This window comes from Candoia aspera, chromosome 1 (genome assembly GCF_035149785.1).
Source record: "Candoia aspera isolate rCanAsp1 chromosome 1, rCanAsp1.hap2, whole genome shotgun sequence".
Classification (NCBI taxonomy): Eukaryota; Metazoa; Chordata; class Lepidosauria; order Squamata; family Boidae; genus Candoia; species Candoia aspera.
Genome location: NC_086153.1, coordinates 223919187 through 223933906, shown reverse-complemented (window position 1 = coordinate 223933906; position 14720 = coordinate 223919187). Strand labels below are relative to the sequence as shown.

The 14720-nt window shown below is 36.5% G+C and overlaps 1 protein-coding gene across 1 annotated transcript in view; it reads left to right on the top strand.

Annotated features, from left to right (window-relative positions):
* The window catches only part of MAP3K2 (mitogen-activated protein kinase kinase kinase 2), a 56659-nt gene extending 44638 nt beyond the window's left edge, over window positions 1–12021 (top strand). Inside the window, exon 18 of the mRNA XM_063288831.1 lies at window positions 7489–12021. The gene's annotated coding sequence lies outside the window, so the exon portion shown is untranslated. The remainder of the gene's footprint in view (window positions 1–7488) is intronic.
* Window positions 12022–14720: the final 2699 nt, after the last annotated feature.

Here is a 14720-nt window from a genome sequence, read left to right as displayed (position 1 = left end):
TTCTGGAAAGGATCCCTTAGACATGCTGAGGCAGAAGTAGGCAGCCCTGATCGATACCCTTCCCCCAACTGAAATTTAATTTCAACAGCAGATCACCAAGAAATAGAAATGTGTTTTTTCCATTGCTTTTAGAACTATGGAAATCTTTAACCTTAATATGCCAAGACCAACATTCCCCAAAGGATTCTACAAATAAAAATCCTAGTGTTATACATTTTGGTGTTGTTGCTGCCCTGTTGATTGCAGCACTAAGCTGCATTCATTAAGTGTGGCTATTTGTTATTGGAAGTTGACCATCTGTTGTTAAGAGTAGATGGAGCATTGCATATGCAATAGCCTATAGTAGTGAGAGAATTGAAATTGGAGAACCAAATGTGGATTGAACAAAATCGACAGCAAATCCTCTAAAAGAACAATACACTCTATTAATTGAGTCGTCTTTTAAGGCTCTTAATTTTTGACTCTTAAAAGTAACAGAAATGCCTATATAAGGAAGACAGGATTTTTTTTTATAAAGGTGTGGTTAAAATTCCAATAACTTGTAAAAAAGAATCATCATAGTCATGACTCCCTTCCTGTAGCCCCCAGTCTATTATGTTTCTGTACGGAGCTGTGCTCTCCTACATCTGAGTACAGGCTGTCTTTTCCTGGTCTCTGTAAGGAAGACCTGTAACATTCTGAATTTGCTAAACTTCCATCAAGCTGTAGCTATGCAAATTATGTAAAACATGCAAATATGTACCACTTGGTCCACTAGTAGATTAAAAGGAGAGACCACAAGAGAAGTTCTCTTCCCATATTTACCAAGCTGTGTATGCATGTTCAACAGTTTTATCAAAATTTCATGCTTTGCTCAATTAACAGGGCGTTTAAAATCTTTTTCTTTATAGTAAATTTTATTAGGTTTCAAGAGAAGAATAAAAACTAAAAACAACCCTGCAAAGAATAAAAAAAAAACCTTAAAAAGTGTGGAAACACAGAATTTTTTTTTCCAAATTTACAAAAAGCTTCCGACTATAAACAGCAAGGATATACAAAAATCTCCATAATCAATCTCTTACTCTATATTAAATGAAAACACCAAATTATTTCTATAAGTCATTCCACTTTAACACATAATCAAAATGACTAAGTACACTTACTCCTCCCCCTTATATTAAAATTTTAAAAGTTCATATAAACCTCCTAGACAACTTTCTCCCCTCCAAAAGATAAAACATACTTAGTTATTCCCTTCTTACCACTATTCTATACATTTCTGTCTACTATAATAATCAAATTAAAAAGCAGATAAGTTGTCTGCTATTATACTTAATAGTACAATTTTAATAATCCCAATCTTAATAAACCCAAAAAACAAAGCCAATTCAAAACGGTAAATCCAAATCTTGAAAGGCAAATAGCATCAGTCAAATCCTTAAAGCAAACCAGATGAACATTCTTCAACCCTAATCCCACTTCAAAATAAACCAAAGCAGTTACGTATCCTCTCAATGTGCACAGAGCTTTCCTCTTGAAAGAATCAAACAGCCCAACTGCCCCCCTCAAAGATTCCAGGTTCTTTACATGGCATTCCACCAGGAGGTCAATTTTACTTATGGCTTGCAGATCACTCTCTCCCTTAGATTTCTCCAGCTCCATTATCCAATCTTGGTCCAGCATCTCGATAAAAATCCCAATCTAAGTCTTAAAAAAAACCCTATCACTCTTAAATTCCTCAACTTCATCCACCACATCCCCAACCTGATGGCACATTTTAGATCTCATATTTTCCAGAATGTCCTGGATATCTTGCATAAAAGCTTGATAGAAGTCAGAAGTGAGAAAGAATCTGTTTGAAATCCTCCATGTCTCACGCAGTAGATTATGGCACCCCTGAGGAGTTTAACCAGTGAAAGTCGAAGATATGGAAGAGTTCCAAAGTGTGTTTACATAAAGTGAGAGTGAGATAGCAGACAATTCTCAAGGGAAAGTGAAAACAGCTGAAGGTTCAAATAACTGATTCAACATGTAGGAAAATGCTAATATCTTCAAATTTAATACAAAAATAATAACAGGAAGACAACTGTTTACTCTCAACCTTTGGAATCTCCTTTGGAAGGAAAATGAAATCCAAAACTTAAAATAATTTTTTTTTAAAAAAAGTAATCCCAAAAATAACGTTAAGCACCAAGAGAACCAGCTTCTCCTCGCTGTAGAAAGCCTCTCTTGGGGTACATATACTTAAACAAAATATAAATGGATGATTTAGAAATGGGGTGGCTGGTCTTAGTGTCCCTTTAAGGTTGCAGCACAGCTTGGAAAGTGATGACGTCCCCACCTCCCAGCTGGCTCTGACCAGTCGAACGCAAAACACTGTGTGCGATCTTCTGGCTGCAAGCAGCCGTCTGGAGGACAGATGGGGTGATTCCAGGTATTCTCCTTAATCCAGAGAATGTTTCTGGTCTTCAGGAAAACCTGCCTGAGCCCGAAAAAAGTTACCATGGTGTCAGCTCTGCCCGCTTCAGCGGGCACAGCCGTTCAGTCCACCATTCCCACTGGAAGCCCCTGAAATATTTAAAATCTAGCAGACAGACAATCATTGCAGCTTCTGAGTGACCTCTGAACAGCGCTGTTGCACCAGTTCAAGATTGTTGAACTAAAATCCTTGCTCATGTAGATTATTTTGAGGACCATCTTTAATGAACCTTCCACTCATTTCAGAAGGAGGCAACAATCCTAAATGCACTAAGGAATGAGTTACACTGAATGCAGTGATACTTTTTTTTTAAGTGAATATGCATAGGATTGAGCTATTGAATTTTTTTCCTCCAAATCTGATACAGAGCCTTAAATTATTTTTTGCAGGGGGACAGGAATCAAACTCCATTTAGAAGTCTCTAGCTTAAATGACAACACTACTCAGCATATACTTTTAAGAATTTACGAAGTCCTGTTTCAGCTGCAAAACATAAACTTGATGATACTGGAATAGAATCACTGGCTGCCTCTCCTTGCTCTTTCACTGTGTAAATAACAGCCTGTTTATGGTGCTTTTTGTTACAATTAGAGCTCACTTGGATGGGCTTTATCCCACCATTCCTCTTTGGAGTTTAGAAGCCTGAGATGTTTTAGGACAGTGAATTGTTACATTGATACTAGGGGCTTCTTTTAAGAGCCTGGAGCTGCCCTAACCTGATTATTATCAGCAGATCCCCATGTTCTAGTGCTGTATGATACTGTGGGAACATCTGGGGCAGAGGGTAAATGTGATTATGTAAGAGTTGAGTTCCCTCTTGCCCCTGGTTCAGGGTATGAAATACGCTTTTTATACAAAATAGTACGTGCTGACTTTAAAAAAACTTTGGGGAAGACTTGCTTCTTTTGGCTATTTATTGAACAAATGCATAAGAACAGCTCATGCATTTATGAATACCCAAAAGAGAGAAGGAATGTAAAATTTGCAAACCTCTGAAACTCTAAAATGTTTCAAAGTAATGAGGTCCTTAAAATGGTTACCATTATCTGGAGTAGACCGGTATGACAGCACTCAGTATTATGTGAAGGAGTAAAAAAGTTATTAGAGTATTTAAATTCATGTAGAACAAGACATGTAAAAGTAAGGCAATACTTTATAGTAACCATTTAGAAAACAAGAATCAGAACTTTAGGCAATCAGAATTTAATAAATTCTGAACAGGAATTGTTTTGTGATCATATTGTTTGGATATCTGGATAAGTATAGGAGTTGCTTTAGACAGAAACTTGGTGATACAACAGCCCTTTGCCTTTCTAAAGTTATGTGCAATTTAAATTATATTCCTTATCAAAATAGCTGAGGGATTTTGGCTGTAAGATTTATTTTGCTGCGTATATTTTTCCATACAATTTCTATACAGAACAATTTACAGTGACCCCAAACCTTTAAGTATGTTTATATTTGAATTAGCATATGGTATTTCAGTCCCTACTATTTTATTCTAAGGAGCTAAAGATACAACAGAGAGCCAGATAATGCAAATGACATTTCCATTTTATTTTGTGCTTTGTTTAAACATTTGCCTAATTTTAGTCCGGGTCCTTCTATTACCAAAAGGTACTAATGTGATCTTCAAAGATAATGTCTTTGAACCTCGCAGCGTAAGAATTTGAAAATCTTGCGGTGTCCAAAGGAATATCTTGAAGGTAGGCAGTATCCAAAATTGTAAATAGCTTGCCCAGATCGCAGGGCACTTTGTGCTTCTCGAATCCACAGTGTAGCTGAGAGAAAGAGAGGAGAAAAACAGCAAAATAAGGCTGAGAGCTTTTTGTGCCTTCTTTCAATATTGTGTTTTGTCTTGACAATGGCAATATAAAAGAACTTTTTAAAAAAAAGATGGATAAAGTAAATTTCCGAACTCTTAACTATAGCTTAACGCCAGGCAGGCTATATAAATACTTGCCAAACTCACACTTCTGATCCCAGCTTGTAATGGCAGGGGTTGCTCAGGTGCTAATGGTTTACCCCAGCAGCAAGTTGAATAAGGGGCAAGGTGTTCAGTTCTTAGCCATTTTGCATGTAATTACTGAAGTGCAGGTACAAGCCCTGTTGCACTAATTTATGGCTTGGTATGAATTTGTAACTAAAGTTTCCAAAACAAACAAAACAAAAACCATATTGATAGACAGCAAGTTTGCTGTTAAATTTCAAACAAAATGTTAATCATTTTCATTACAGTTTCCTTTGACTTCATCAAATGTCAAAGGACAGCTTAAAGAGACTTTTAACAAGACATTTTACAAGTATATCAATTTAGCTAGAAAGAAAACACTAACATCAAAAAGAATAGTTGCTTATGTTCCTGAATATCTAAGGTGATATTTAAAATCATACAAAGCTTGCCAATCCAAATTGTTCCCTATTTGTAGTGATTTGTACTCTGTTATTCTTTTACTCTTAGAATTTCAAAAGTATAGGGAGATACAAGACCATCAAACAAGCTTGCAAACGACCGCTTTTTCATGACGACTGTTTGACAGTATTTCAAAGTCTATATATATTTTTATATTATTAAAATAATTATGAGAAAATGATGTGGGAATATACCACCTTCCAAGGATTATTCTAATATGAAACTGGAAACACTAAAGGGAAAATTGATATCCCTCAGAATAGAGTAAACATAAACTACACATTTCACATAACCATGCCTTTGTCTTAAAAATGAAGACAAATGGGTAGCTGGCTCTTCTGCTATATAAAAGTAATTCAGTATATTACTTTTCAGCCAGTTTGAGCAAGGTTAACTGTGTGTCCAGCTGCATTAGAAATAATTGCTGGCACTGCACGTGATTTAGACACAGCTGTGAAGCATGTCTAAAATCCAGGGAAAAAAATGCAGGTCATACTTAGATGCTACTTTTCTAGGTATGATCCTGAAGGTTGTACAGGTCATAAATCCAAGCACTCATTTCTTTCCGTCCACGTGCAGCACGGGGTAGCCATCACAGATAGATCTCGGAGCAGTAGCATCCTAACAGCCATAGATACTCTTAGCATACATGGAGTTCACCATGCACTTCTCTAAGCCACAAACTAAATTAGGGAGTATAATGTGATAAATTTATTTGTATTTTATATCTTGAAGCCTGATATTTTCCCTGAATTTGAAAGCAACAGAGAGGTTTGGCATGAAGTCCAGCTGGTGTCTTCAGACATACAGGATTTAGATTAAGAAAATAGATATTTCAATAAATTAGAAAGCCATCTAATTAAAAAAAAAAAGGATTATGACAGTCTCCCTGACGAAATCTTAATTTTTAGCATTATTCCTTGATTTTTAAAAAGTATGGGGTACAGACAGTGGAATAAAATGTCCTTGTTATCCTAACAAAGCATTCAAACACATCTGAGTGCCTTTATCTGTATGCCTTAATTTTATTTTCTAAACATATTGATTACAGTAAAGGTTCAAATCACACAGGACCGCTTACTAAGTAGCACCACAAATTTTTACATTTTTCCTTTTCCTTTTAAATTAACCAGGGAGCATTTACAACAATTTTATCAGCGTTATACCCGTATATAAACTTGCAAGCCGTGCTTTTAAAAATACTGATAAAGTATGTCATACTTTAATCAAAAATATTCAAATTTGCTAATTTAAAATGGAGATGTCAATAGCACTTAACTGAGATTTGATTATATTCTTTATTCTTAATCCTAGAACTGGTAAATTCTGCCATAAGGAAGTTACTGTGTACATGCAAATTAATTAATACTAGAATAATCAGTAGCTCAGGAGAATTGAGAATGGTTCTAGTGGTGCTTTCTTTTAAGAAAGTATTTGCTTAAAGCAAGTGACAGTATTGGTTCTGAATAGGAAAATCTGACTTGATTTCAGATAAGATATTTCTATTCTATTAATGCCATGTAGCTTTAACAAGGACAAATCCCCCTCCTGCCATTGTCCAGATTTAATGCAGAATTCAGTAACAAGTTTGTTGCATGAGCAATGCTTTCAACCAACTTTGCAGCAGTGTGTGACAGTTGCAGAATTTTGAGAAAATTGGTCAGCATTTATAATATAATTGTTTTAATTTTCTTTTTTAAATCTTTGAAATATATTGCACCTATAGGGAAGAACAGACTTTATATGCTTGAATGTACATCCCTAAGGTGATTTTTTTTTTTATTAGAAAAGTATTAGTGTCAACATACCAGTACTGGTTTCTTCTTTGTGTGTGTTCTTAGCATGTATACATTAGCAAATCACTGAAAACCAAAGCTTTTATACTCCTTATGTACAGCCAAAAGCTCCATTTATCTAGTTCAGTGGCTGTTAGCAACTTTCCTGTGACTTCTAAGTTGTGTTGGATATATCTATCGCTAGGGCTGTCTCTGACACACATGCAGTCCAAGTGGCTCCTTGAGCAGTAATGTTTTTAAAGGTGCCAGTGAAGCAACACGTAACCCTACAATTATACACAGCATCCTCTGGACATTTAAAGGGGCCCCGGGATCATAAAATGCAGTCCTTTTGGAGTCCACAGAATGCATTGGTCCTTACAGCCCCAGGTACAACTGGTTATACTGTTTTGGGAGCTTGGGCTAACTCTAGTTCAGGGTTAAATATGTAGATTCCTACTGAAACAGGAGAGAGGATCTGGTACAGAAGTTAAAACATAACATCCATTCCTCAAGGGAAGAATAGTTACAGAAGTGAAGGTACTTATCCAAAATCTTACTTTATGTGGCAACTAGAAAAATTAGATGAGAATGAAAAATGTTGCAGTTATAATATAGTCTGTATAAATGCATCTTAAGCCTTTTCAAAAGTAAAAGAAATATTTTCATTTTTTTTATGAAGTTAAACTTTGGTCTGCGCTTAAAGATGTTGTACTTTGTATTGGCCTTTGAACTGTGGTGTTATATTCCATAACTCCTAAATATATTCAATATGTTAGATTGTACTTGCGGATGATACATAGGCCCAATCAGAATAATCATTGGCTTCATCATCTCTCTAGAGCAAATTATTCCCATATAATCCATTGCACGTAGCAGACCTTCGGACAGATTCTGTAGCAGATAATGAAGACCATTAATATTTGGATGGTTTTGCCATGAGGAAGAGGTATACTTGAAATGGTGCAATATTCACACAGCTGTGATCATGTTGATTCCCCGTTGATCATGTGAAAATAGTCATACATTTGCAGAAAAACATGCACCTGGCATATGATCCTGTATGTGAGCACAGCCATTCTATTTCAGTGATTATAATTACAAAATGAAACAGAAATGTTGCAGACTATAGCAACCATGAAGTTGAGCATTTGGCTTATGCAGAAAGAATTTTGAATGCAAGCATCTGTCCAAGCAAGCGTGTTTATTGTAATAATAATTTTTGAAAGAATAGTGAATTTCCCAGTGTTCATTTGGAAAACAAATTCTCTTCAGTGAAAGAAATCTAAGAAGCAGCCCTTACAATACCGTTCTAACATATGCTGCAGGTTACTAACTGTGAAGATAAGTAATACCTAAGCCACAGCATGTTATGAGAGAGGCTGGAGCCAGGGTCTTTGTCAGGCTGCCCAGTGTAAAGTCAGCAACTGCTTTGGGTACACTGTGCCATTTCTGGTAGATGGATAGCAGTTGAAGCCAAATGGAAATCTTGGGGGGGGGGAATCCCTAAAAAAATATCCCCCAGAGAACAGTATTTTGTCACAGCCCAGGAGAACATAGCTAGACAATTTGATGGCAGATTCACAAACGTTCACATTCTAGAGCTGAAAAAGTAGGGTTGGATAGAAGGTTCATTTCTATGTGTGTGGCTCCTGTTCTTGATGACACGTTTAATGCAAAATCACAATGAAATCAGAATGTGGAACAGAAGCTTGCTTTTATTGTTAATTTGGGCTTAACAATGTGCATAATATTACGTGGTTAGTGCCATGGCAAGGAATGTGGAACGACAGTAGATTAAATGTATTCCTTTGAGAGGAGCCAGTGTGGGGAGGATAAGCCTAGATTCCTGCCTTGGGGAGGTGGTTGGACGATCTCCCAGGTCTCTTCCTCTTTTCCATGAGTCTTATTTCTGACTCCTCTCTCCATTAACATTTTACCATATTCTACCTGACCTTGTTCTTGAGGATTCCTTGTTTTGAAGGTCTATTTTTGAGGGGACATAAGGGCTGCAGCCCAAGAAGAGAGTGGGAAAGTCTTCCCTTTGTGAACAGAGCACCACTTGGTTGTTGTCTTGGTTTACCTGACAAGGCTATAATCCCAGGTGTAAAAGGTCAAATTGTAGGGTAGTTTACGATAAGTAGAGAATATCGGCCTAGTATCAAAGTCCTTTTAAATTATACAGGGTAAATGTTAAAGCTTTCATTGAAGTACTTGACTTTTTTTTTGTTTTGGTCCTTACTTCCTTTGTTTTGTTGGTTTTAAATTTTGCTGTATTCTGCTTAGAGAAGATTTATTCTAAAAGACATCTTTAAAAAGAAATGATGTATTTTGTTTCATATTCTGCCCCTTTTCCCTCCTGTGGGTGGGCATCACACATTACATTAGATTAAAGTGGGTTAGGGATGGATTGTAGCTTCCATCTAAATATTTCTGTACTTACCTTTTCCCCTAGGAATAAATCATCAAAGATTATTCCATTCTGAAAGTAAGTTTACAACTTAAGGGGAAAAGGAGACTTAGTATAATGAGCCAAAGTATTCCTCGTGCCATAGCAAATTAAAACATTGCACGTACTCAGTCTCTCATCATTCCAAACAATTTAGAGCCATAGTCTCTTTGATGTCTTAGGACAATGAACATTGAAGACACGCAAGCAAGCGAGCAAAGCTGAGATTTCAAAGCTACTGGGATCTTAGCAGCATTTTTATCTTGAAAGTGCAAACTTTTCACATCTCAAATGAGAATGTACATAGCAAAACTATTACATTTATTTGGGAATAGGTGGGGAATTACATAAATGCTCTCTGGTTTAGTACAGTTTTTTTTCTTCCCTTAACTAAACAAGAAGTAAACACAAAAAAGTTAGTAAAGTTCTCCCAGAAGGTTTCATTGTGATGTACATATTCAAATATAAATGATTGAGGGATGATTTGTATTACTGAGAGTTACCAGTCTGCTATGGGAGACAAATTAGAATTACTTTCTTAAGACACTTACTGGCTCTGTATTCTGAGAAAGCTCAGAAATGGGGTGGTGTCAATCATGGGAATATTCAGAGTCAACTTGTTTAGAATTATCCCATTTTCATTAACTTCACATACCATACATCCCCATGCACGTGTATGCACATGTGCACCCAACAGGCACATAATCAGTTTTCAGAAAAATATTGTGCTTTCCTTTTGGAACAGGGTCTAAAATCTCGATTTCATATTGCTTGTTTTTTGTATGATTGTTTTGCTAAAGCACCAGATTAAAACTTGATACTTTTAATTGTAAAACAGAAATAGATTATCACGGTTTTGATGTGTTCATACTGTCATACCTCTAGCAAGTGTCACTATGAGGAAGTCAATGGCAGACTCTTTTCAAAAAGCTATGAATAATAAATATGTAAATCTTATCCTTTTGATCTAATGTACATTTTTATGCAGCTGTCAAATTCTCTATTTAATCCCTTGATTTCTCTAAATGTTTTTACTCTCTGTTTGAATGCTGGGCATAGTTTGTAATGTATGTACACAATGGTATTTTTTTCTATCGATGTTGACTCTTTTGCACATTTTTTGAAAATGTTTAATTTGTACACTGATTTAATACTCTGACCAACTGTTATGGAGTGTATGCAAAAAATGTATGTGTGCAATGTACTACTGTCTGGAATGTATGAGGATTTTTCTAATTCAGTGTAAATGTATGTCAACTTCTGGCTTTATCTTGGTTGAGGAACTCAGGACATTAGCGTTGCTTACTAGTTCCCCATTATAGATCTAATCCAGCAACTTGGTTGCATCTAGCAGCTTTGTCTCTCTCTCTCTTTCACACACATGCATGCACACCCACATGCACACAAATGGAATTACTTGTTAACAGGGATTTCCCAGCTCACTTCATACTGTTGGAACACACCAGTCAAATATTGGCAATAGATTGTAACATAATTGGTTTAAAGTAGCAATTAACTGAGTTTTCTCTTTCCTGTCTTTAATGTAAGTCTTTTCACATTCAGTTTTGAGTATTTGACCATTATTTGACTGGAAATTTGGCCAAATGCCAAACTGTTTCACCTATGTGTAAGGAGAGTGCATGCAAACTTTTCAGAAGTATGGAGCGACTAAGGAAACACTGCTTACATGAAACTTCATGCACTCATCAAAGCCTCTGTAGTCTTTGGATTGTGGCAATGGTGTCTAACTTTTCAAATATAAGGTATATAAAAATACCTTCTATGTACTGTGTTTTCTCTTTCTGATAGACTTACTCCACAGATTCATTTCTACATTTTTAAATAATTCTTTTTTTAAAGGTACTGCGTTTAGTTAGATAAATATATAAAAGCTTTGAGAGATAATTTACTAGATAAATATATTTTCAGCTGGCTGATGTTCAGAAAATATTTTTTTAATTTTTGTTTTTAACCATTCAAAATGTATTTGTATTTCCAGAATTGGACATGAATTGTATATTAAAACACTCTGGCTGGACAATGGTTTGGTTTGCCTTGTAAGGATTGTATCTCTCTCTCTCTCTCTGTTTTTTAAAAAACAAACCTGAAAAGTGTTTCCTTGATACAGAGAATAGTAGTACTGTTCTGCAAAGCTGAAAGCAATCTTTGAATTTATAGCTGCTTGAGAAAATTGAGACACGTAACCAGTCTTAGAAAAGTCAGATGATGTTTTTATTGCCTGTTCCCTTTTGTTAAAAATGAATGTTATGTCTCCCTCTTGATCTTAAATCTTTCCTCGTTTTCTGGTACTGGGAAAATTGAAGGTACTGGCAGAATACCAATTAATGTTTAAATTTAAGTTGACAGCCTAGTTTGAAAGAAACTTTGTATTGTGATTAAGACGTACCAACTAAAAGGTTGGGTAAATAGAGCACTGGGGATATCAAGAATCAACATAGAACTGGTATTTTTTTTTTAAGAGTGTACTAATGGCCTGGTATGGTGTGGTTTGTTCCATTGTTCATGCACATTAGGACTTTGTTATAGTGCTTGTACAAAATGTATAATTTTTAATTTTTTTAAAAAAAACTATGTATTTATCCATTATTTTCTTGCTGGTAAATGGCTTTTTATTTTATTTTGGGGTCTTTATCAGATATAAAGTAAGCCATGTTTTATTATCTTGTGTTTGACCAAATGACTTTGTTTTATGAAATGTGTATATTGCTGGTACACATCTTCGTTCAGAACGATTGTGCATGAGGACCTGCAAGAATTAATACAAGAAAGATTTTTTTTCCTTCCATGTTATTTCATTCTGGAAAGGTATGGTGCAAAGGTATACTGGATGTAACCTTATGAGCTTATGGAATGACTATAGATAATGGCACTTTTAAGTGTTAATAAAACAAATATTTATTTCCAATGTGTGTTTTCTATTTCAAAAAGTATGTTAATAATAATATTTAGCACTTAGGTAATGCTTCAATATACTGACTAATTTATACATATTATTTCAAGAATTTTTATCACAGAACTGCAGACTAGGTTGCTTGCAGGTGGAGAGTTGCAATTCAGAATGGATTACAAACATTAGGTGAACTTTGAACCAACTTCTGTTTCCAAGGTGAGGTCCTACGCAAGGTGACTTGGAAATAAATTTCACTGACTCCAATTTGCCTTATTTGGGTTTTGAATTACAGTCTCATTCTCTCAATCAATATGCTGTACTATATATATAATGCAGCATATAATGCAGTATATGATTTATAAAGTGTTTTGCTGATCTGTGTCTATAAAATATTAAAACAAAACTCATACCACACTTCTACAAGAATATCTAAGCAACATACAAAATTTGCAGTTTGGTATACTCAGCTATATCTGAAAAGGTAGAGCAGTATTTCAAACTAAATTGCTAATATTTCTATAACGCTTGTGCTAATAAAACAAGATGCTTTATTCTTAGGCTAGTAGTCAATAATTCAATACAAATGGTAGAGCAGCTTCTGAATTTGATATTTAAGAAAATTAAAACATACTTCATACTGTCTCCATGTGGTTAGGCTTGTGCAATACCCAAGTCAGCTAAAGACAGCTGAATTCACACAACTTGGTAAAGCTGTAATTTTAACCTTAGTGTAAGGGTTGCCCACCCCAAGTACTCAGACTCACAAGAAGTTGCTTAAATGAAATCTGGTTTATTGAGGGAATTATGGCAAATACAGAGAAAGCTGAGAATGAGCAAAAGCGCACGAAAGTACAAACTAAATCCCTTCGTTTGAGGAGCGACCCCTCCCTCGCCCGGCCATAGCAGCCGCCCCTCCCAGGTGCTAGAAACCGTTAGCCTCAGCCTGGGAAAGCAACCTTGAATCCATGACCTAACCCAAACACATTCCAATGCAGCAGCCAAGAGATAACACCTCAGCCACTCGCTCCTGAGAGTAACCCCCTCCAGGGAAATGGCATGCGAGGCATTACGATGTACCAGGCACATTGAAACGGTGAACATGACACTTAGTTTGCTTTGTGACTCAACCTGATAGGCAAACCAGGATATTTAATTTATGGTTCAGTATGTTGTGTGAATCCAGGTTAAGCATGTTGTATGAACTCAGTTTATCCAGTGCAACACTGTGAATCCAATAAATCTTTCTCCATACCTGCTTATTATGCTATTAATATATATATATATATCACTTTGAAGCAAGCAGCATCAAGGCATGATATATAAGCAAGAGAGAAGAAACACTTTCAAGAATTCCAAGCATCTTTGGGCCTTTGGGTATATTTAGAATTTTAAAAACTTTGTCAGGCACCTGATGCGCACAGCTTATCCCAGATCCACCCAAAGGCAAACTGGAGATGAGCTTTCCAGTACATGCGCTCACTTCTCAGACATTGCCTACTTTTCTAGTTCACATTTTATTTTTGTGAGGGATTTGGGCTAGCAGGCACATTTTTAGACAAAGCAGAGCTGCAGCCAACCACTTTTACTTTTGAAGAATTCCTACAGGGGTCAAATGCATTCTTAGAGAGGACCAAGATTTTGCTTTGCATCATACCAGATTATTTAAGTTTTTAAAACCAAAAATGAAATTGTGGGCTTTGGGAAATATCAAGGACCTCAGCCATTATGAGTAGATTTTAAAATTCATGCAGACCTTTGTGTACCTAGTTCCCAGCTCTGAATGCAGCCTCAACTCTTGATGATTAACATAACTTTTGTTGGGTTTTTGGTCTGTTGGAAGGTCATTCTATTTTTAAAGACTGAATTCTTGGAAATAATACCCTATGGAAAATTCTGCATTTGCTGTAACCTCTATGGTGAAACGTGGATCAGGTAGTGCTGCATTACAGTACCAGCTTTGCTGAATCCACCCCTTTTAAGTTTGGCGAGGGGTACTGAATGGCAGCACAAGTTGAAATGCTCTCCATATTTGGGAGTGGGGGCAGACTTCCTGCCCCAAGTCAACATACTGTAATCTGTCACAGTAAGATGTCACTGCTCTTTTCAGTGAAGGGACCCTAAATTACGTGGCTGATCTAAAACTTTTTTTTAGTATTTTCGTAACTGGTATTTGTTCTGCCACAAGCAAAAGGCCCGCAGAAGCCTAGTCTGAGCTACTTGAGATGGGAGGTACTCATTTCCACCTCCCCTCGGGTTTTATTGGACAGCTGAGGGAGAAAAAAAACATTAATTATGGCTGCAGTCCTATCCATTTTCCTCACAGAAACAGACCTCCTCGAATTAATCGGACCTTGCTTGAATGCGACCATGCTGCAAAGGTTAAAAGAAAGTTTCCCCTGGAACTCAGTTTCTGGAGGCCTCCCCTTGTTTTTGACAACTATACGGAGGCTGTTTGCACATGTCTTCTGCCGTGATGATTTTTCAACCTTCCATTCCTAGTCTTGCTTACAGCCCTAGCATTTCCTGGAGGGCTCCCATCCAACCTGCTCCCCAGTTCTGAGTTTTTCCTCGGCCTCCTGAGAGGACTTGTCCCGCCCGCTCCTAGCCGAGCGGGAAAGTGACCCAGCCACAGACATCTGCAGAATCGTCGGTCCCCTCCTTCTCTCGGTCCCACTGTGACGTCACAGAGGAGGAGCAACCGGATTCGCTTTCTT